The 24,575-nt window shown below is 37.7% G+C and overlaps 1 protein-coding gene across 3 annotated transcripts in view; it reads left to right on the plus strand.

The window, feature by feature from the left end:
• The window catches only part of LOC138698724 (inverted formin-2-like), a 120,962-nt gene that overhangs the window by 33,552 nt on the left and 62,835 nt on the right, over window positions 1–24,575 (plus strand). The window lies entirely within an intron of this gene.

The raw sequence follows: 24,575 nt of genomic DNA on the forward strand, positions 1-24,575 counted from the left end.
TGTTTTGTTCATTCTGCTAAAAGGAACGAACCCACATGGTTCCATTCTGCAGAAGAGAGATTTCAGAAACTGACGTCAGTGTTTTTTTTACTCCATAAATGATACTGAAATGCAGAAACAGCGTCAGGAGTATTACTACAATTTCGAGGGTTGGTTTCTTTCTGCAGAATGTGGTCCAATTGTTTTAGGGCGGGCGCCGTCACTGTGACGACGCAGGCAGAGTTCATACCGGTCACAAGATCCCACGATGGATGCTTTCTTTCCATTGCTTCACTTCTGTCTTCGCAATATTTCTGTGCCTGTGCGTTCGATCAGATAACCTTCCAAACTCACTGTATGCCAGCGTGACGCATAGGCTACGATTTCTTCCAACTGATGGAGGGTAACAACCGTGGCGCATGGATTATAAGTAGGGACCGTAATCTTAGCCACTGCTCTTTGAAGTCAAGTGAGTACGATGAGCCAAATGACTTGACGAATGGCCCACATCAAGGACAACAAAAAAGAGTAGGGCTGCGTTGTGTATTACAAAAGAATAAACGTAGTCTTTGCTGTAAACTTTTAACTTAAAATGTTGCTGTTTCGCAAGCACTACTCTAAAAAAACATGTTATATTACGATAGATAACCTTTGATGTAAAATTTTAACTTAAAATATTAGGGCCGTATTCATAGATAGTCCCTATTCTTAGCGCGGGCTTCCGATGGATGATCAGCGAACTTACGTTTTCATTATTCATAAACCACTGTTAGCGATATGATGTGATATGAATCCTGTACAAGTAACCAGTAGATAGCCGGGGCTAGTTTAGCACGCTCGTAGCGCGGGCTAGCGAAATGTCTATGAATAGCACCCTTACTGTTTCATAGGTACCGCTCTTAATGAAATGTTTAAGCTTATTTGTAAACTTAGTTTAAATTTAACACGTGAACAATATGTGATGTAAAATTTTAACTTAAAATGTTAATGTATCAGAGGCACTACTTTTAACAGCGTGGTTAAGCCTATGACACAGTAATCTCTTCTGTAAAATGTAACTTAAACCACGGGTGCTTCTGTAACACAGGCTCTGCCTGGTGTACTTCCAGTGCTTGTTCTCAACCTTGTTGAATGTTGGCCTGCACCATACAGAGATCTGCTGAATTCGTCCGCTGGCACTAAATCACTATATACTTGAAGGTAGATCGTCGGACTCACTTCTTTCTATCAGTTTCAAGTGGTTTATATGTTTTTAATACAGGGCCAGTTCACACAATTACGCCGCCACTTACGCAGAGACACAGTCTTCCGAATTCCTCTGCCCTCTTCTGTGCTTCATTCCAACTAGCAGTGCATGATATTATACACATTGCTAGCTGAAGCACGCTGCACTTGTTTCAGATTGACCCTGTAGTGTTGTACTGAGGAACACGTGACGTAATGTATGTCCCGTGCACTCATTCCAATGTTGTTGGTCTTTAATTATAACAATGGACTGAGTAAGTTGGAATGTGGAGAAACTGGGCATTTTATTAACATAATAATAATTATTATTATATTTTATGCTACTTAATTACAGTAATGATTCATTTCCGGACACGTTCTTCATGCAGGCTACAGTATTTATATTACTTATGAAATAAACTACTCTTTTTAAGCTTACAAAGTGATGATAAGTTAGTTTTACAGGGTAGTGGACTGACGTTCAATCATGCTAAGAAATGGAAACTCTGAGGCGTAAATTAATTTAAGAATTTAATGCATACACTACTGCCAGAAAATAATGCAATGGCTAATTTTCCGTGCTGACAAGCACACATTCTCATGGGGACAGAAAAGAAATTATTTCCTACATTGGAAATATTAATTGATACAGATACAATAACTGTTGAGCCATTTTTCAACATATTCCCCACCGGAATTGAGATATTTGTCATACTGTAGGATCAAATCTTGTACCCCTGCGTCGTAGAAGTCCGCCGACTGGGGTCGGAGCCAGTGTGTGACAGCCATCTGCACCTTTCTGTCGATCCCATGTTATGACAAATGTTTCAGTTCCGGTGGGAGATATGTTGAAAAATAGCTCAACAGTTGTATCTTTCCAATTAATATTTCCAACGAAATTGTGTTTTCTTTTTGTAAACGCTCCTACGGAAACTTATTTTTTGTGGTCATCGTAATTGCGCTCCAGTGGCCAAATTTGTACAAGCACTTGTTTCGACATTATTAACATAGTGGAAGAAACAAATGAACTTTTTTATTGGCCCCCCATAAGAATGTTCGCTTGTGAGCTTAACCATTGTTAATACTCGTATGTATAATATTTTACCCACATATTAAATGATTCGGATTTTGCCAATGTTCGCTTGTGAGCTTAACCATTGTTGATACTCGTATGTATAATATTTTACCCACATATTAAATGATTCAGATTTTGCCAGTGTTCGCTTGTGAGCTTAACCGTTGTTAATACTTACTCGTATGTATAATATTTTACCCACATATTAAACGATTCGGATTTTGCCAATGTTCGCTCGTGAGCTTAACCATTGTTAATACTCGGATTTTGCCAATGTGAGCTTAACCATTGTTAATACTCGTATGTATAATATTTTACCCACATATTAAATGATTCGGATTTTGCCAAATTATTAGGCTTTCAAAATTAAAGGACGAGGAAACTACAACATTATCAGGTCGAAATTTGAAATAGGTTTGCCATATTAGCAAGTTCCGACGAAGTTGAGGAAGAGTTAGATGTGAATAGCGAGTGGGAAAATATCAAAATTGCAGCTGAGCAGAGCATAGGCTATTATGAAATTAAGAAAAATAAATCGTTGTTTGATGATGATTGTTGCATGGTAGTAGAAAGAAGGAAACAGGCAAAATTGAAATTCTTACAGGATCCAGTTGAGGTGAACAGAGATAATTATTTCAATAAAAGACGGGAAGCAAGTCGTACACTTAGGAATACAAAGAGAGATTACTTGAAGGAAAAACTGAATGAGGTAGAAACAAATAGTAAAAATAAAAACATTAGAGATTTATATAATGCCTAAAGGAATTTAAGAATGGATATCAGGCAAGGGTAAACGTGATCAAGGATGAGAATGGTGACTTGCTTGCAGACTCTCATTCAATCCTGAACAGATGGAAAAACTATTTTGGGCATCTGCTAAATGCACATAGGCCAAATAGTAATGATCGGGACGAAACTGAAATACAAACTGCTGAGCCATTTATACCTGAACCCACGCTTTCTGAAGTCGAAATTACGATAGAAAATCTGAAAAATTATGTCTCCAGTCTCGATCAAATTCAAGCAGAATTAATACAAGAGGGTGGAAGCGCATTATCTAACGAAATTTATAAGCTTGTACTTGCTATTTGGGAAAAGGAAATTGTACCAGAACAATGGAAGGAGTCCATATTCGTACCTATCTTTAACAAGGGGGACAAGACTAACTGTAGCAACTTTCGAGGAATATCACTTTTGTTGACGTCGTACAAAATTTTGTCCAATATTCTTTTGAGAAGATTAACTGCATATGTAGACGAAATTATTGGGGATCATCAGTGTGGTTTTAGGCGTAATAGATCTACTATTGATCAGATATTTTGTATTCGACAGATAATGGAGAAAAATGGGGGTATAAGGGTACAGTGCATCAGTTATTCATAGATTTCAAAAAGACATATGTCTCGGTTAAGAGGGAAGTATTATATGATATACTTATTGAATTTGGTATTCCCAAGAAACTAGTTCGATTAATTAAACTAATTAATTAAAATATTTCTCAGTGAAACGTAGCCTACAGCAGAGTTCGTGTAGGTCAGTTTCTGTCAGATGCGTTTCCAATTCACTGTGGGCTAAAGCAAGGAGATGCACTATCACCTTTACTTTTTAACTTTGCTCTAGAGTATGCCATTAGGAAGTTCAGGATAACAGAGAGGGTTTGGAATTGAACGGGTTACATCAGCTGCTTGTCCATGCGGATGACGTGAATATGTTAGGATAAAATCCACAAACGATTAGGGAAAATACGAGAATTTTACTGGAAGCAAGTAAAGAGATAGGTTTGGAAGTAAATCCCGAAAAGACAAAGTATATGATTATGTCTCCTGACGAGAATATTGTACGAAATGGAAATATAAAAATTGGAAATTTATCCTTTGAAGAGGTGGCAAAATTCAAATATCTGGGAGCAACAGTAACAAATATAAATGATACTCGGGAAGAAATTAAACACAGAATAAATATGGGAAATGCCTGTTATTATTCGGTTGAGAAGCTTTTATCATCCAGTCTGCTGTCAAAAAATCTGAAAGTTATAATTTATAAAACAGTTATATTACCGGTTGTTTTGTATGGTTGTGAAACTTGGACTCTCACTTTGAGAGAGGAACAGAGATTAAGGGTGTTTGAGAATAAGGTGCTTAGGAAAATATTTGGGGCTAAGAGGGATGAAGTTACAGGAGAATGGAGAAAGTTGCACAACACAGAACTGCACGCATTGTATTCTTCACCTGACATAATTAGGAACATAAAATCCAGACGTTTGAGATGGGCAGGGCATGTAGCACGTATGGGCGAATCCAGAAATGCATACAGAGTGTTAGTTGGGAGACCGGAGGGAAAAAGACCTTTAGGGAGGCCGAGACGTAGATGGGAAGATAATATTAAAATGTATTTGAGGGAGGTGGGACTGGATTAATCTTGCTCAGGATAGGGACCGATGGCGGGCTTATGTGAGGGCGGCAATGAACCTCCGGGTTCCTTAAAAGCCAGTAAGTAAGTATTAGGCTATCAATAACACAACCCCTACCAACAACATCGGTAAGGTTGTTGAAAACACTTTCGGTCAAAAAATATATTGCATGACCAGCATTAATTACTTCTCTTATCAGAAACCCAAACTCATTTGTAAACCGGAACAAAAGTTAACATTAAAGCCAACACAAGTAACGTTAACTAACTCTATTCAAGGCAATAATATTAAGTCAATTATAAAGATTAGCCTATACATAAGAAAACATCCTTTATGACACTTCCTGTAATGCGATGATGGACACTTATTCAAAGTCGACTTTGAACTGGGTTATTAAAAGTTGCGTGCGAAACTGTCAAATAGCTTAAAGTTAACGCAGAGAAAGCTGCCACACTTGCAATGCACGTATTGAAGTGAAGTATAGGTTTTCCTAGGAGAAGTGGGAGTAACATGATGAAGAAATCGATTTCTTTTACAATAGTACACCCCAAGTATTTGAAGCTGTCCTCTTGCTCGACTGCCTCATTTATAATGCGCAAGTTTACCTTCTTTATTTTTCTTCCTATGACCAGATCTTCGTCTTATTTGCATTTATCTTCATCGAACGAAGACAGCGTTTGAGGGCTAGGGCGCCCGCAGCTGCCCTGGCGGACCCCCACTCCTCTCTGTCGCTGGTGGTGTACGAATGCATACGATTATCAACTCTACTCCTCTGTTTGATGATATTCTGCAGGCATTGCTGGATTATGCGTTCCATCAGTCATGCATTCATCCATATGGTGTACTATCGTTTGTGCTTAACTGTTTTGAGTAAGAATGAAGAGAAGTGCGTCGACAGTCGGTTCAGGATTTAATCGCTCTTGGGCGGGCTTGTATCTAGTCTAATCTGACGACAACAATGTTCAATGTTTAATATGCCATATAAATTTGCGGGCAAAAACGTACAACATTAAGCGTCACTTTGAAGTTAAACATTCTGATACCCTCGCTCATATTATCGGAGAAGAGAGGAAGGCATTAATAACGAAACTAAAGGTCGAAATGCAGTCTTCTTACGTCTAGGTAAATATCATTTCAACTAATTAAGTACTCTAAGGGCAATATGATTAAATTAATGGTTAGGTTAGAGTAAGTTTATTTTGACAACTTGTCAACAATGTTGGGAATTATTATAAAAACGTTTGTTAAACTGTTAGAGGATTTTCTATCCGTTTAAGTATGTATGTATTTTATGTCTAGTGAAGAAGTCATTAAAAATTAATTTTCCCTTTCTCTCGCAGCACATTGAGCCAAGTTCCGAAGAGCTGTCCATGCAAGCTATATTGTTGCCCTAGATATCGCCAAAAGTAGCCGGCCTTTTGCGGAAGGAATGTTTGTAAAGGAGTGCATGATTTCAACTTCAGATATTGTGTCCTTTCCTGGTGACGTTATTTGAGACAATTAGTCTCTCTCCACAGTCGTCTGTGAACATTTTTATGACGCCCTTTCCTGTAAATGTTGAGCAGGCTCGAGTGAAATTTCAAAGAGAATTCATAAGGCTTCAGTGTCAGACAATTTTGAAAGATAAATATTTCAATATTCCAGGCGGCCTCCTTGCGTTTTATAAAAACTTGGAACAAAAAGAGTTTCCGTTTACCTACGCATTGATATGCAAGTTAATTGTTACGTTTGCCTGTATATACCTTTGCGAACACACATTCTCAGTCATGAACCTGAATAAGAGTAGAACCAGGTCATGTTTGTTCGATGTTGCGTTGGAAGCAGTGTTACGCAATTATTATACTCAAACAATTTTCCCTGATATAGCTGAAAGGAAAAGAAATCAAAGAAATATCATTATTGTCTTCCTAACTACAGAAAAAAGGACAATTTTATGTTGTTGTATTATTTTGTTATGGCCAATTGTTGTAATTCTTGAATTCTTCATATGTGTCATAAAACGTGCCATCTATATGTGTCCCTCAGTGGCTCACTCCACCCCTTGCACGCGTGCAACCCTCTCAGCGATCGGTATTCCGTCTCATTCCCACTCACTCGCTGTCTCTGTTCGGGGCTTGACACGGCTCCAACGAACCCAGGGCAGCCAAGGTGCATCACTTGGAATGATCTGTCTTACGCTGAGTGTAAACGGACTGCATGGCGTAGACCAGTAATCACAACCCTATGTGCACATAACTTGTTTTTTTGTTTGGGTTCCGAAACCGCCAGCCCTGCTGATGCTACGAGGGCAAGCAAACGACATGTTGTAGTCATATATGATTAATGCTATGACGACGATGAGGTTCTGCAATACAAATGCTGGCGTTCTCCTGCCAAGCAGAATGACACATCGTATTACAAATTTCGCTCGAATTTAACTGTGGAGTCTGAACTCCAGCATTCCTGAACGAATTAAGCAGTTCTGTAGTTTCAAAATCGACCAACAACCAAGTGGAACAGCGCCATGTTCGTTGGTGACCATGGTCTGGATTGTTATGCTCTCAGAATGCAACTGAAGGAATAGAACCTCCAAATTTGCGTAAGAAATAAAGGAAAGATAACAATTTTCTGTCAGTGGTCGTAACGTAACTTATATACAAAATTCCGTTTTGTAGTAAATCTGATAGAAGATTGATGAATGGGCTCTGCTGATGGCGTGTGTACCAAACAGCTGTAAGCCCACGTGCTGAAATATATAACAGGTTGCCCATTTATCAATCTTCTGTAATAAAGTGTTAAGGGGAGGCAGAGGTGAAATTTTCGAATAAAACTGAAGAAAAAATTAAAATTTGGTTTTTTCCATTCTTATTATCTTTATTTTGATATTCCGATGTTAGTTTTTGATTTTGTTCCCTTTAAAGTATGAAATTAAAACCAAGATAACTGTATTACTATATTATTCCCATAATAAACTAATACTTATCATTATTTATATACCTTCTCTGAACATATAAATAAAAAGAAATATTGAAAATTTCTTACAATATGGTGCATGGAGCATTTTATATCAAACGATATAAAGTTTTATAAAATTATTAATATTTACGGAACTATTGTACTTAGAAAGTTGAAACTTGGTATGTCCATTACTAATAACGTACTTAGTATCCATGATCAATTTCAAACAAAGCGGATAAATTTTGTGGATTTTGAAATATTCACCTCTGCCTTCCCTTAAAAGCAGTTTACGCAAGACTCAAGATGGATTAAATCTGATAGTTAAAAGGAAAAGTATGTTTATGACTTCTAAGAATAGGAAAAACTTAACGCAATAGGACCAAGCAAGCAGTACTGGCGTGCACTGTATGGTGTGCTACACGAAATCAGCTTGTCTGTTCATCAGCGTCCTTCCATCATTATGAACCGTCATCCATATCATGACAATTACCGTTTAGAACACCACCATCACCTATATCATTACCGTTATCATTGCGTCTAAATCACCACCATTATAATCAACATAACCACATCACGTCTAACAATGGTACGATCAGCTATATCGCATCACCACGTCACCTATATCACCACGAGCTTGGAATGTCGGCCGGTGTTATTTGTGCTCTCTGACGCGCTGTTACATAACGGCCGGCACATGGAGGCAGGTGAGCATTGAAACAAATAGAGTCTGTTGTTTTTGTGTAAATCGGATTTACTTATTATCATAGACTGTTTTCGGCTTCTAGAAAATCCATTCTCGAATTTGACATCTGGATACATGGTTTGTATTCTCTGGAGGAGCTGTTATTGATGTTACCGTAGTCAATTAATTTTTTTTTTTTTTTTTTTTTGGTAAGCTGAAATTTGTTGGTACAATTGTATTGCAATTGCTCATTATCGCCAAAAGTTATCTACACTTATTACAATCAACTCTAGCCAGTTGGGTTCGATTCCCGTTTGGGCTGATTTGCACCAGCAGTAAGGCGAATGTCGGGTAATCCATGGCTATTACCAATCCGTCGACGCTAAATAAGCTAGTGGTTGATACAGCGTGATTAAAACCGACTAAAAGGAATCCTGGCCGTTACGGACTTGCACTACAGAATGGCACAAGGACGCACGTTCTGTGTTGGAGATTACCTGTTTTTGGCACTCACTTGACAAGTGACGTAGCTGAATTCTGTCTTGTTTCATCAGCCATAAAACGCAGAGCAATACAGTACAGATGTGGACCGCTGCCATGGCATTTACATCTGCTGACAGCGTACAGTTTATAATTACTGAAGAAAGATATCGAAATTTTTATTGCAGAAATTATATTTGTGTGGAGTGCAGAAAGTAAAAAAAGTTTTGGTTTCTTATTTCGGTACCCAATAGTATATGTGTTTGGACCTGTCACCTCCGTATGTCTTGTAAATAAAAATAAACCGTAAGTGAGGATATAATCAGTGACGTCATAAAGAACTTGGTAATGAAAAAATATGGTACGGATCTTTTCGAATTCCAATGAAATTTGACATACGAGTAATTACTATTTAAATTTGAAGTGAGTATATCTGAGGTGTAATTTTAATTGCCGTGAAAACTGCTGACATCGAAGTCGAAACTCTTGGACTGGCACAATAAGTGTGACCTGGTTAGTATTCGTCAGGGAGTGAGGAAGGGACAACTGAAGTACTAAAGCATCGAATCCTTGAACACGAACAATTATATGTACGAGTACCACGAATTATAGAAACAAGGAGATCAGAGTTGCTTATAGCGCTTACTTTGAGTAAAACAGATCGATGGCCGTGTGCACCATTCTCGATCATCTAGCCCGTTTACCAGCAATCAAGGAAACATGGTTAATGCGGTGCACCGACATTTTCTCTCGATCAACTCAGTACCGTCAGCTGACGGTACGCTCGCTTGAGAAGAATCATCTGAGCGCTAGGTTACCGCGTATAAAACAGCGAACGAACGCACTCTGTCAATTATTGCTTCGTTTTTGTTTGTCGGACTGTTTCAAACATCCTCGCAGTTTTCAAATAACAAGTTTCAATAATCATGGAAGAAAAAAAGAAAAGAGCACCGAACTTCTCACAGTTCGAAGTGGGAATTCTTTTAGAACTCGTCAGCAATTCTGCATCCATATTAGAGAATAAAAGTACTGACGGAAGTTCTGTAAGAGAAAAGCAGGCTACCTGGTCGGATTTAACCTCACAATTCAGCATGAGTTACACGTGTTTACATAATTTGTAACGTAATTTATACAGTGGTTATTTCATATTATTGATAATAATTGGGAAAATTTCAGTATACGGATACCTCACTGACAATTATCTTGAAATAGGCTACTAAAAAGACCAGGTTTGTATGTGTTAGTCGAATGCTCATCATCTTGCTTACGAAAAGACACATTTCAGTGCCAATAATTTATTTGGGAAAATTTCAGTATACGGATACCTCGCTAACAATAATTTAAAAAAAAAAAAAAAAAAAAAGCAATTTGTCTGTGTATGTCGAATACGCATCATCATGCATACGAAAAGGAAGTTTTTAGTGCCAATTTATTTTGTGTGCACAAGGTTGGAATTTTGGAGTAAGAGGGAAAGGAAAGTATCCTTGTTCTGAAATTTATCCATTTATTTTGTGTTCGCAAGGTTGGAATTTTGGAGTAAGAGGGAAAGGAAGGTATCCGTGTAATTTCTCTTAATTCAAGCGTAAATAGCCTAATTGTCCAAAACATCATGTAGGCCCTAATAGTTTCAAATGGCAAATCTATAGCTAATAAGTGATAATCTCGCATTCTACAAAATGGTCATTTAGTTTTACTATATTATTACCGGCATAGAATAACTACTTTATTATTATGTTAACAAATTGAACAGTTAGGCCTAAATAATATTTTGTCCTCAAATAAAGTCCCGATCTTCCAAAGCAGAAACATATTATATAAAACATTAGTCTATTTTGAGAAAAAAATACATTTTTATTATTCATCTACAAACTTACTCTTTCTACAATAACACCAATTCTGTTATTTCCGCAGTGATTTGCGTGTTCAAGATACATAATTTCATCTTCAATTCCATCAAGCACGTCAAATCGTGCCACCATTTTGGTTTTCTCGACTTGACCATGTTCAATTCAAGATAATCGGTCCCACACCCATGATCAAATTTGATATCATCAACTCGCTTGTTTAACTTTGATCAAGATTGATACTCCGCAAATTGGCGTTGAAGATGGTCAAGTGCCGACTTAACCATGGTCAAATTTTAATCGAGAATGGTGCACACGGGCATTAGTATTACTGAAATTACGTATTTCCATCTAAATGTACGAAAATATGTTTGCAAATGGGCCTACTTATCCATTGATAATTTCCCCTAGTGGCACAAGTGCTTGTAATGCCACCAACCAGGCGTAGTTTTCAAAGAGTATCACTTTCATTCTCATGTAATACTTCAGGTGTGCCGTTACAAGCCAGGAGCGGCCAATAAGCCTGTCCAGTACTCTTTGAGGACACAGTCTTGTGGGTAGCTTGCTATCTCATTCGGTTTCTGCACTATATCCCAGCAAGAACAACAGATGTAATACTAGGCAACTGTGTTACACATTAATTTTTGCCCGATCGTGTTTTTAACAACCTTACCGATGTTGTTGGTAGGCCTTGTAAGTTAAACTTACAACACACGTGCGGTAAGCAGATAAACGAAATCAACTTTTATTTACTTACTTAAAAGTAACGAACGATCAGTGTCGTGCACCACTGTGCTAAGAGGAATAATTAAATGCCTTATTAGACTGTACTCTTTCTAAATTAATTTATTGGAGTGGAGATTTGTAAGAAAACTGGAATTAATGTAGATAATACGTAAGCGTCAAAGCCATTTCTGTTGATTTCTGGTTGTTGCTCTAAGCGCCACTAGTGGGATCGTGGCTGAACGCGAAAACATCCATGGAATAAAATACGTATTCAAGTAATCTATACCGGTATGCAATTTATTTACACTGATGTAAAATTAATATGTCACCTGCAAACATTTTCTATACTGTATGCTATTTATTTATATTGATGTATAATTAATGTGTCACAAACATTTTCTATATGCTATTTATTTATTCATGTATAATAATAATTAGGGGGAAAGGAACTGGCCATCCTACTCCATTATCTTCTGGTCTCGTTGCCTCATGAGTGATGTCTTATTGGTGTTACTTATGAGGTTCAAACCTGCCTTCGGACAGTTGACTGAACAACAACAACAACAACAATAGTAATAATAATAATAATAATAATAATAATAATAATAATAATAATAATATAATTAACGTGTCACCTACCTACTTCTTTGAAGAGAAAACTAAATTTTCTATAATTTATTTTATTACAACATTTTCACAATCGCCGCCGAATAATAACAAATGAATAATACCTATCAACAAACGACGATCACACGTGAAAATGTTAGCGTCCAAAAACAAACTTTATTTAAATTAAAAATGATTAATAATAATTTACCTATTTTTTTTATTAAGATCGGCCAAAAAATAGTATGCAATACATGTGTTAAGTGCATAACAGAATCTCTGAAATAAAGAAGAATCGACTTCGTCTCGTCTTCTCTAACTTTTCCTCAGTTCTGTTGTAATGCTCTTCACCACGTTTGTATCGCCCAATATAGTCCTGCTGTTTAGCTACTATTGACGGTTAAATTACCTTTAGACCGACCTCATGGGTTTGTATGACTGACAGAATGGATTAAATGTATTCTGATGTAGGTCTGTTTGTGCATAGCCTAGTAATAGATTAATATTCTGATGTAGGTCTGTTTGTGCATAGCCTAGTAATAGATTAATATTCTGATGTAGGTCTGTTTGTGCATAGCCTAGTAATAGATTAATATTCTGATGTAGGTCTGTTTGTGCATAGCCTAGTAATAGATTAATATTCTGATGTAGGTTTGTTTGTGCATAGCCTAGTAATAGATTAATATTCTGATGTAGGTCTGTTTGTGCATAGCCTAGTAATAGATTAATATTCTGATGTAGGTTTGTTTGTGAATAGCCTAGTAATAGATTAATATTCTGATGTAGGTCTGTTTGTGCATAGCCTAGTAATAGATTAATATTCTGATGTAGGTTTGTTTCTGCATAGCCTAGTAATAGATTAATATTCTGTTGTAGGTCTGTTTGTGCATAGCCTAGTAATAGATTAATATTCTGATGTAGGTCTGTTTGTGCATAGCCTAGTAATAGATTAATATTCTGATGTAGGTCTGTTTGTGCATAGCCTAGTAATAGATTAATATTCTGATGTAGGTCTGTTTGTGCATAGCCTAGTAATAGATTAATATTCTGATGTAGGTCTGTTTGTGCATAGCCTAGTAATAGATTAATATTCTGATGTATGTCTGTTTGTGCATAGCCTAGTAATAGATTAATATTCTGATGTAGGTCTGTTTGTGCATAGCCTAGTAATAGATTAATATTCTGATGTATGTCTGTTTGTGCATAGCCTAGTAATAGATTAATATTCTGATGTAGGTCTGTTTGTGCATAGCCTAGTAATAGATTAATATTCTGATGTATGTCTGTTTGTGCATAGCCTAGTAATAGATTAATATTCTGATGTAGGTCTGTTTGTGCATAGCCTAGTAATAGATTAATATTCTGATGTATGTCTGTTTGTGCATAGCCTAGTAATAGATTAATATTCTGATGTAGGTATGTTTGTGCATAGCCTAGTAATAGATTAATATTCTGATGTATGTCTGTTTGTGCATAGCCTAGTAATAGATTAATATTCTGATGTAGGTCTGTTTGTGCATAGCCTAGTAATAGATTAATATTCTGATGTATGTCTGTTTGTGCATAGCCTAGTAATAGATTAATATTCTGATGTAGGTCTGTTTGTGCATAGCCTAGTAACAGATTAATATTCTGATGTAGGTCTGTTTGTGCATAGCCTAGTAATAGATTAATATTCTGATGTACGTTTGTTTGTGCATAGCCTAGTAATAGATTAATATTCTGTTGTAGGTCTGTTTGTGCATAGCCTAGTAATAGATTAATATTCTGATGTAGGTCTGTTTGTGCATAGCCTAGTAATAGATTAATATTCTGATGTAGGTTTGTTTGTGCATAGCCTAGTAATAGATTAATATTCTGTTGTAGGTCTGTTTGTGCATAGCCTAGTAATAGATTAATATTCTGATGTAGGTCTGTTTGTGCATAGCCTAGTAATAGATTAATATTCTGATGTAGGTTTGTTTGTGCATAGCCTAGTAATAGATTAATATTCTGTTGTAGGTCTGTTTGTGCATAGCCTAGTAATAGATTAATATTCTGATGTATGTCTGTTTGTGCATAGCCTAGTAATAGATTAATATTCTGATGTAGGTTTGTTTGTGCATAGCCTAGTAATAGATTAATATTCTGTTGTAGGTCTGTTTGTGCATAGCCTAGTAATAGATTAATATTCTGATGTAGGTCTGTTTGTGCATAGCCTAGTAATAGATTAATATTCTGATGTAGGTTTGTTTGTGCATAGCCTAGTAATAGATTAATATTCTGTTGTAGGTCTGTTTGTGCATAGCCTAGTAATAGATTAATATTCTGATGTATGTCTGTTTGTGCATAGCCTAGTAATAGATTAATATTCTGATGTAGGTTTGTTTGTGCATAGCCTAGTAATAGATTAATATTCTGTTGTAGGTCTGTTTGTGCATAGCCTAGTAATAGATTAATATTCTGATGTAGGTCTGTTTGTGCATAGCCTAGTAATAGATTAATATTCTGATGTAGGTCTGTTTGTGCATAGCCTAGTAATAGATTAATATTCTGATGTAGGTCTGTTTGTGCATAGCCTAGTAATAGATTAATATTCTGATGTACGTCTGTTTGTGCATAGCCTAGTAATAGATTAATATTCTGATGTAGGTCTGTTTGTGCATAGCCTAGTAATAGATTAATATTCTGAAGCAGGTTTGTTTGTGCATAGCCTAGTAATAGATTAATATTCTGATGTAGGTTTGTTTGTGCATAGCCTAGTAGTCCACACCTGTGGAGTAACGGTCAGCTCGTCTGGCCGCGAAACCAGGTGGCCCGGGTTCGAATACCAGTCGGAGTAAGTTACCTGGTTGAGGTTTTTTCCGGGGTTTTCCTCAACCCAACACGACCAAATGCTGGGTAACTTTCGGTTCTGGACCCCGGACTCATTTCATCGGCATTATCATCTTCATTTCATTCAGACGCTAAATAACCTAGATGTTGATACAGCGTTGTAATATAACCCAATAAAAATAGCCTATTAATAGATTAAATACATTCTGACGTAGACCTATTTGTACATAGCCTAGTAGTTAAGTTTGCCATATGCCGAGGGTGACTGATAGTAAAATCGTCACACAAACTGTGTCTTTAGGATGCCAGCAATGTCGTCACCATGTGAACTATTGAGTGTTTTAGGTACGTCAAGATAAATCTATCACTTTGACTATCGGGTATGACATGAAAAAATTCAAAGTATCTGTCAATACATTGCATCAAGCACGTCACTGATATCTGTCATTAAGTACGGGTTAGGACAAGCACATCATTTTGGAGTAATATGTGAGGCACATTACTGATACATCTGGCATCATAGCCATGGAGTGTGTTAAGGACAAGACTGAAACGTGCTGTTATTACCGTTGGGGAATATGTCAAGTACGCTTCTGATCCATCTGGCATCAGAGGTTAGGTATGTGTCAAGCACGCCACTGTTGCCTGGATACTGAAGCACGCCACTGCTGCCGGTGCCATGGAAACGCGGGGAGCGGCGAGGCGCGGCCTAGACCTGGTCGCGGGGGCCATCTGCTACCATGAAAGGGCCCAGGCGCGCCGGCCGTGGCCCCACAGCCCCCTGCAACTTGTAGTTTGGGTCTTAGTCACGTGAGCCACGCGGTGACGCGCCATGGGCCCACCATGGGGTCAGGGGCCCCTGAAGATTGCTGTCGGACCCGTGGGGAAGCGGGGGGCCAAGGCCGTCACAACGTTACGTCAGCAATGTTGCAACGTGTCTGGCGCCACGACCCCTCAAGGTCGCGGATGCACCTGTGCCGGGTTCGGGGCCCGGCCGATGTAAATCATGTGGCCCATGCAGCCCATGCACTGCTGAGTCGTTTTTAACTGATTATATCTTGTGGCTAATTCATACTCACCCATTGCAGAATACATCTGGTCGTCACTACGGTACAGACTCCTTCATTGACTAAATCTGTCAGTAACACTGACGTAGTACATCTGGTCCGCATTACTGACTCACTCCTAGTGACGTTCGTATGTTGGATGGTACTAACTCCCTCATATTCGAGTACATCTGATGGGCAATACTAACTGCCTCATATTCGAGTACATCTGATGGGCAATACTAACTGCCTCATACTCGAGTACATCTGATGGGCGATACTAACTGCCTCATAGTCGAGTACATCTGATGGGCAATACTAACTGCCTCATACTCGAGTACATCTGATGGGCGATACTAACTGCCTCATAGTCGAGTACATCTGATGGGCGATACTAACTGCCTCATACTCGAGTACATCTGATGGGCTATACTAACTGCCTCATAGTCGAGTACATCTGATGGGCGATACTAACTGCCTCATAGTCGAGTACATCTGATGGGCGATACTAACTGCCTCATAGTCGAGTACATCTGATGGGCGATACTAACTGCCTCATACTCGAGTACATCTGATGGGCAATACCAACTGCCTCATAGTCGAGTACATCTGATGGGCAATACCAACTGTCTCATAGTCGAGTACATCTGATGGGCAATACTAACTGCCTCATAGTCGAGTACATCTGATGGGCAATACTAACTGCCTCATAGTCGAGTACATCTGATGGGCAATACTAACTGCCTCATAGTCGAGTACATCTGATGGGCAATACCAACTGCCTCATAGTCGAGTACATCTGATGGGCAATACTAACTGCCTCATAGTCGAGTACATCTGATGGGCAATACTAACTGCCTCATAGTCGAGTACATCTGATGGGCAATACTAACTGCCTCATAGTCGAGTACATCTGATGGGCAATACTAACTGCCTCATAGTCGAGTACATCTAATGGGCAATACTAACTGCCTCATATTCGAGTACATCTGATGGGCAATACTAACTGCCTCATAGCCGAATACATCTGATGGGCAATATAAACTGCCTCATTGTCGACGAATACATCTGGTAGATAACATAAACTGCCTGATAGTCGAGTACATCTGAGGAGCAAACTTTCTATAATAAAATTAACATGTCCATTTTGAGACAATGCTATAAATATGCGTCCCTAAAAACTAATAATTGTCTATGGTAAAATTTTATTCGAGTCTATAGAAAAAAAAAATCATTAAATTTCACCGCAGAAATCATTTTATTCATGGCAGAGATATAAGTTTTTGGCATCTGAAGTGTATTTTCTGAAAATGGACATGCCAGGTTTTTCTTTTGGTGCTGTAGATGACAATGTGCTTCGAGTACGGTAACTGTACAAAACCAACCTAACGTCATTGCATGTTTATCTGGAGGCACTATTGCAGAGACTGTTCACCCATCTGCAGGTAACGACAGCAATAGCAATGAAACAATTGTAACTTTAAACAATATAATGAAGGAAATTTCTAATGGGCGAAATACGCAACATAAAATTTGTCAAGATAGGTGCTTAGAGGCAGGTATTCCTAAAATGGACTATTATCCCTAAAACTGGAAGAAGCACTTTTAAATGATCTAACTTCGATTTTGGATGAAGTTCCCTAACTTATGTACAAGGATAAAATAGGGAAAAGGGGCAATTTACGAGCTCTAGTCATCAGTTATTTTCAACCCACATTTGAATACATTTATTTTAACACTAGCTGTACCCTTGCGCTCCGCTGCACTTATTAGAAATAAATATAAAGTAATTAAAATAGAACATTGGGTCCAGGGAACATTCGTGTTTGATAGAAGAATAAATCGTTTAATATGCTACTTAATTTAAATTGTATTTAAATAATTAAAATGCTATCATTTTGGTCCAGAGACCACTCATTTGGTGCAAATATAATTCGTTTAACATTTTTCTAAATTAGTCTTGAATGCATCCTTTAATAAATCACTCTAATTAATAGAGTTGATTGTGTAAAAATGTAAGAATTCACGATCTCCTATGCACTACTGTTATAGAATGAATAAATTTGTTTTTCTTCCTACTAAAAAATTTAATATTTTGCACATAGCAGTTACGGAACAACGGCACTATAATCTGAGGCTGCGGTGGAAATGTATTGTATTGTTATTTTAAAACTCTTGTATATCCTTAAATATCAGTCCTATCAAAATTTTGCCTGGAATAAAACTTATCGGAAATCATTTTTAAATAAACTTTTGTTATGTAACATTTTTCACAAAAATCAATAATAAGCGAGATATTTCGGTTTATTTAATTTAGGCCCCCTTATAACCCCCCTTTTAAATGAAGTATTTTGAATGCCATACAGCCTAAAATCTAAGTTACAACGAACTTAATTTATGTTCCAATTTTCATCGAAATCCGTTCAGCTATTATCGCGTGAAAAGGTAACAAACATCCAGACAGACAGACAGACAGACATACAAACAAAATTTTCAAAAAAGCGATTTTCGGTTTCAGGATGATTAATTATACATGTTAACACCAATTATTTTTGGAAAAGCGAAAATTACCAGAAAAATTTCGCTTACAGATTTATTATTAGTATAGATTCTTTTCGTTCTCGTTGTCGTTCCTGTTCCCGGTTTATTGTGAACCAGCCTTAACACCGGTGCTCCGCTGCCAAGCACATAAACCGATAGAACCGAGTTACTCAACGGTTCTACTCGCTCCGTCCCCAGCTCTAGCCTATCTTAAAAATCGTCAGATTCCATGACCCGCCGGATCATAAGTAGACCAGGACTCAGTTTCACCAACCTTTGTTAAATATTTAACATGTCGTTAAGGCAGTTTGAAGAGATGTTTCATCAACTGTTGTTACTGTTAATATCGTGTTAAGTTCACATAGCGTACTCCCGCAGTTAAATCCTGTTACAGCGTGAATCTTAGCTGCCAGGGAACACAATTACGTCACAAGCTGCATTATTATATCGACGTATATCAGCAATGAAAATAAATAGCTGCAGTGTCTCCTTCAGCATGTTTAATTATTTAGAGATATGTTCGTAAGTACTAATGTTAATATTAAGAGAAGATTTGTGCTTATTAAAGCAGGGATGTGTGTGATTATTATTCCGTATTAATAGTCAGTTATAATTGCAGATTTTCAAAACGATATTTCTTTACTTCACTGATTTAACAGTTTACATGTAATTATGATTAATGACGTGTGAAAATATATTAAGTATGTAAGATATGACAATAATGTTAACGCTTTGCATTTTATTCAGCATCTCAATGATCTTTTTCTAATGGTTCAACTTGGTCCTGGATAATTGAAAGAATCTTCGCGCAGTTACCGTCAACTTTGAGAGTGAAAGTAGTTTTCAGATGTTCCACTGAATCTTGTACATGATTCTTCTTAGCATTCCTCTGAATACTTTCATAATATTGATTTGTTTCGTAGTTCGCGTTTTCACATGCAAATGCCGATGAAATCTTGGGTTAAAGAAACCCACACTTGCTCCTTTTCCCTTACGGAAGTTCTATCACTGCGTTTGTCTTCATTACCAGCACATTCTTGTAGTTAGTTGCTAGATCTACTAAAATAATAATGTTTCTCATATGAAGTAAAATTACGGCACGTTTATTTTTCTCAATTTCCATGATAATTATATTATTCTCTAATACTTCCACAATGTAAAAATACAATTTTCCGCTAAAACAAATGGCTACACAGCAACTATTGGAACCGATTATACTTCCATACAATCACTGCCTCGTTGATTCTGTTACATTGTTCTTAACATCATGTTATCTAACCAAAGTACTTCATATGATTAGTGAAACACTATTACTCGTACACTAATAGGATGTTTAATTTTTAACAATATACAGAGACATCATTTTATTTTTACTAACATTTCTAATATTAACCTGGCTGTACCTTTGCTACCCCCTTCCACGACTGGAGTTCGATGATACTGGCGTAAAATATAAACAAATCACTTTACTAGGTATAGGAGGGAAGAAAAGTAGTTCATTTACGTAAACTAGGAAATATCGCGATTTTGAGTTTGATAATTTTCATTAGGTTTTCCTTTAATCAAAATACAGTACAGTATTAACAATGAGTGTTTTTACTCACAACTGAGCTTTCCATTCGGACGTATTCATTATGCAGTGTATATTATACTGTCTACAGCACATTAGCGTACAATATAGAGAATGAAGTTAAATGAAAAATAATCATAATATGGATATTTAAACACATTTTTTAAAATGCTGGCCGTTCATTTCGATACAGGCTTCAGTTCTATGTGCATATTAACGCACTATAGACTATTGTACCTAATCCCAATTACCAGTTTCGTCCTTCGTACTAGTAACTCATGTTGAAATAATTCTGTACCTACTCTTACGTACTGTAAATTCAATCTTCACTTCTGCCCGATCCGAAAAGATAAAATTACTCAGACATGCTATCTACTGTCCGTCCAAGTGGTTATGTCGTAGGGTCGTAGAAAGGAAGGAAATCACGTGACAGTTAATTACTTAACGAGGCCCTTTTATTTATTTTAAACAGTTGTATAATATTACGTACACGTCCAATTCCTAACAGAAATTAATGTTGTCAGAAAAGAGCTAAGACAGCCCAGCCACTAGCTGGCGAATAAAACCTGGTGGGGGAAACCGGGATACGACGTAGGCAAATGGACGGCAGTATCTATGCGAAAATGATTCAATATTGAAAGCTCTTTCGTCACTAGAAATCGTGAACATATTTTTGGAACGTACTGTTTACTATGACCGTAAGGCTACTATGACTGTATATGCGGTCTTGAATCTGTGTGGAGGACGGTTGAACTTCATTAGTAGAAGGGGTGGGAGTGAAGTACATTAAAAAACTCAGGTACAATAACAATTGAAGAAAAATAAAATGATGTCCCTGTATTAGTTAACATGCCGTTAGCGTCGTTATTTTAACGAAGCTTGGTGAAGCTGGGCCTAGTATTCCAGTTAAAGACACATTGAGTATACAGCACACCGAATACAACGGATACAGATTTAAAAACAGGTCGTCGCTTCGTGTTCGTGGAGTCCAACTCCCAATATAGTGGAGCGGCTACAGAAGTGACCAGCACGGAGCTGCATAGCAAGTGCGTTGCATGCTACAGCCGTGATCTGCATTTCCGTCCTGGTCGTTGCAGTCACTAATAATAATGTGCATTCATGAGATATCACTTAAAATTATTTTACTGCGTTGATACAAAGGTTCGTAGCGTTTTTTATTTTAGATCAACGGAAGACAGAAATTAATCAGTAATATTTATTTATTACTTATTTATTTAACCTGGTAGAGATAAGGCCATCAGGCCTTCTCTTCCCCTCTACCAGGGGATTACAACTACAATATTAAGAATGAAATTACAATTATAATTACAATTAATATTAACTTTACAAATACAATAAAAATCGAAGTACTAAAAGATTAACTGACTAATATAAGCTAGACGGGTTATTGTAGAAGTTAAGAAGAGAGACTTTTTTTATTAATTGAAGCGTGCATTTCCATAACGTTGTAAGTGCCGATACCGGGAGAATCTATTTTTTCACATATATCAGTTGTAGGTGCCCTGTTTGACAATATTACGAAGGGTTATGAAGAAAGTGCTGCTCCAAGTAATAAAGCAGTGCACTTTCAGGTTGTGCAAGTCACAACGTTGTATGGACTGTATGAAACTATTTTTGTTCCTACTGTAAACTTTACAAATTGGCACTTACAACGTTCTGGAAATGCACGCTTCAATTAAGTAAAAATTAAACCACTCTACGCAATAAGAAAATGCTTAATAAGTTTGCTTTTGAACGCTACTAAATTCCGACAGTCTCTGATGTCACTGGGTAGGGTATTCCACAAGCACGAGAGCGAGATTGTGTATGATGATGAATACGATGATGTCTTATGTGTTGGTATGGTTAGTATGCGGCTATTTTGCGTGCGTGTGAAGAGATTATGATATGATGACAGGTAACTGAAACGGGAGGCAAGGTAGGTAGGTGTAGAGGTGTGAAGGACTTGGAAATGCCTATGTGTTAGTATCTTCAATCCGCGTCTGAAGAAATCTGCTGGTTTGGAATTAAAGAAGTCCTTAAGCATCTACGTTATCAAAGGAGTTCCCTTGAAGATTGTTGGATAGAGAATGGAAATCTGAGAGCGAAAGATCGGGAGAATATGAAGGATGTGGAATCGCCTCCCAACCACCCAAGCTCCTGGATAGCAGCTGTCGTTATGTTAGCGGAGTGCGCGGTGCAGCAGTACTTGATGTCTTCCCAGTCGTTTTTCTTCAATTTCGGCCGCAAGACGTCTGAGTTGTTGGGAATAAATGTCAGTAGTTATGGTTTCATTCCTGGGAAGCAATTCGTAGTACACGACGCCTTCTTTATCTCACCAAACCCATAACGTCATCCACTAAGTTTTGTAGAGGTGTTGAAACGACAACCATTCACTTTCTTCCTGTGCACGAGCCGCCTTAGCTCAAAGTCAACCCGTCGGCCCAGGGTTAAGGCTCCCGGCAAACAGAATAACATGTCGGAAGGGTTCGCTTGTTCCACTTGGCACTCCATCTTCTTTAGCCCACAAGTAGGAGAAACTTTCTTCAAATCCGCAAAATTCAATACTTATTTACAAGCACAAAACTCCAAACAACAAATGACAAACCTGAAACAATCAATGACTGATTAAATGGCAAACTTACAAGTGTTAATTATATTATAAGCTCGTGTGGCTTACAGCTGTTTCGGTGTATGCTGTACACCATCATCAGAGCCTACTACGCAAGATTCAAGATGGATGAAACAATCCCTTGACAACGCAGGTTTGTGCATGAACCTAATGAATCGCGAGAAACCTTTTTCAATATCACATGACGTTATTGGCGTACAAGAAAATACAAAATATTCCTATTATCGGACATTCCTTCGTGTTTCATGAGGCTGTTATTGCCATTATTTTTCTGTGCACATGTCGGTTATTTTAGTATTTGAGATGACGGCACTGACCGTCACGGTACACAGATGCATGTAAACTTGGAGTTAATATCGTGATAATTTGCAGATTTTTATGCTACTGATTCTTTTGGATTACGTTCAACACATTTTCTGTGCCTTTTGGTAGGCCTATTGCATTGACTGCACTGTTTTTGTCACTTTTATGATTGTTTTACACACGTCAAAATATCAGTTCAATACTCCTGACCTATGCCCTGCAACAACACACTTGAGCGTCTTACCTTTGCAGTGAACTACAATCAGCCATCAAGATGTAGTAATCAATAGTAAGACCAGTATCGGAACAGCACAGTACTCACTATGACTTGCTAGAGCTAGAGGTAGAATGTACCTACAGTATGCCTGCGCTGTGCCTTCGAATCAGGCGACTTCATTGCAGCTTAAAGGTAGCTGAATTATAAGGGAACAATAGAGATGTTTTCCAGTCTATCAAGTTAGTAAGGTGCTTGAAGGTCCGAGCAGCGATATTTTCCATCGTATTAACTGACAGAAGGTGTAGCAGAAAACTACTGAAGCTACTTGTGTCGCATTGTTGAATCCAATTAATGTAAGAAACTTTTCTTCTGTTTGTTGTTCTCTTGAATATAAAAATTGAATATACATCTTGATTACACAACTTTTAACACTGTATCACTTCGGAATATGTATGATAAGACTTTCTTGTGTTAAATTTTAACGTACCTTGTTAACATGTTTCGACCTATTTTGGGTCATCTTCAGAACTGGTCGTTGTTGGTCTTGGCGCCTCTTGTTTCCTGTGAGGGTGCGTTCGTAGTGTAGAGTCAAAGAGTGTGTGTGTTTTGAAATTGAGTTGTGTGTTGAGAATATCGTTGGGGTGTGTTTTCGTGTGTCTGTATATTTCATATTGTTCTAGTGTGTTGAGTTTCTGGCTTTTTGGTTGGATGTGCAGTATTTCCATGTCTGTGTTGATGTCTCTGTAGGTGTGGTTGGCATTTGTGACACGTTACAAAGAACACATCATAGCCATAACAAAATTACAAAACACCTCCACATATGCAGAACACATCACAAATGCTAACCACACCCATAGAGACATCAACACAGACATGGAAATACTACACAACCAACCAAAAAGCCAGAAACTCAACACACTAGAACAATATGAAATATACAGACACACAAAAACACACCGCAACGATATTCTCAACACACAACTCAATTTCAAAACACACACACTCTTTGACTCTACACTACGAACGCACCCTCACAGGAAACAAGAGGCGCCAAGGCCAACAACGACCAGTTCTGAAGATGACCCAAAATAGGTCGAAACATATTAACAAGGTACGTTAAAATTTAACACAGGAAAGTCTTATACATATTCCGAAGTAAAAAACGAAGTTATCTAGTTCTTGCATTCAGGTGGGAGTTTGCTTACTCTGGGAAACTGTTTAATTTTATTCCATGTCATATTAAACCTCTGCGGTGGCTGAAGGATCAGACTGTCACGCAGGCGGCCCGGGTTCGATTCCCGGTCAGGTCTGGGATTTTTTTCATTGAAAAATCCATAGTGACACTTGTGGCGAACAAGGTCGCGGTTGGGTTTTTTCCCGGGGTTCTCCCGTTTTTCCCCAAATCAGGCATTTACATCATTCCGTCACCATTTCTCCATTTCGTTATCATTCCGTAGCGTTCCGGCCGGCGATGCATGGAGGGGGTTGG

Source organism: Periplaneta americana, chromosome 4 (assembly GCF_040183065.1).
Source record: "Periplaneta americana isolate PAMFEO1 chromosome 4, P.americana_PAMFEO1_priV1, whole genome shotgun sequence".
NCBI lineage: Eukaryota > Metazoa > Arthropoda > Insecta > Blattodea > Blattidae > Periplaneta > Periplaneta americana.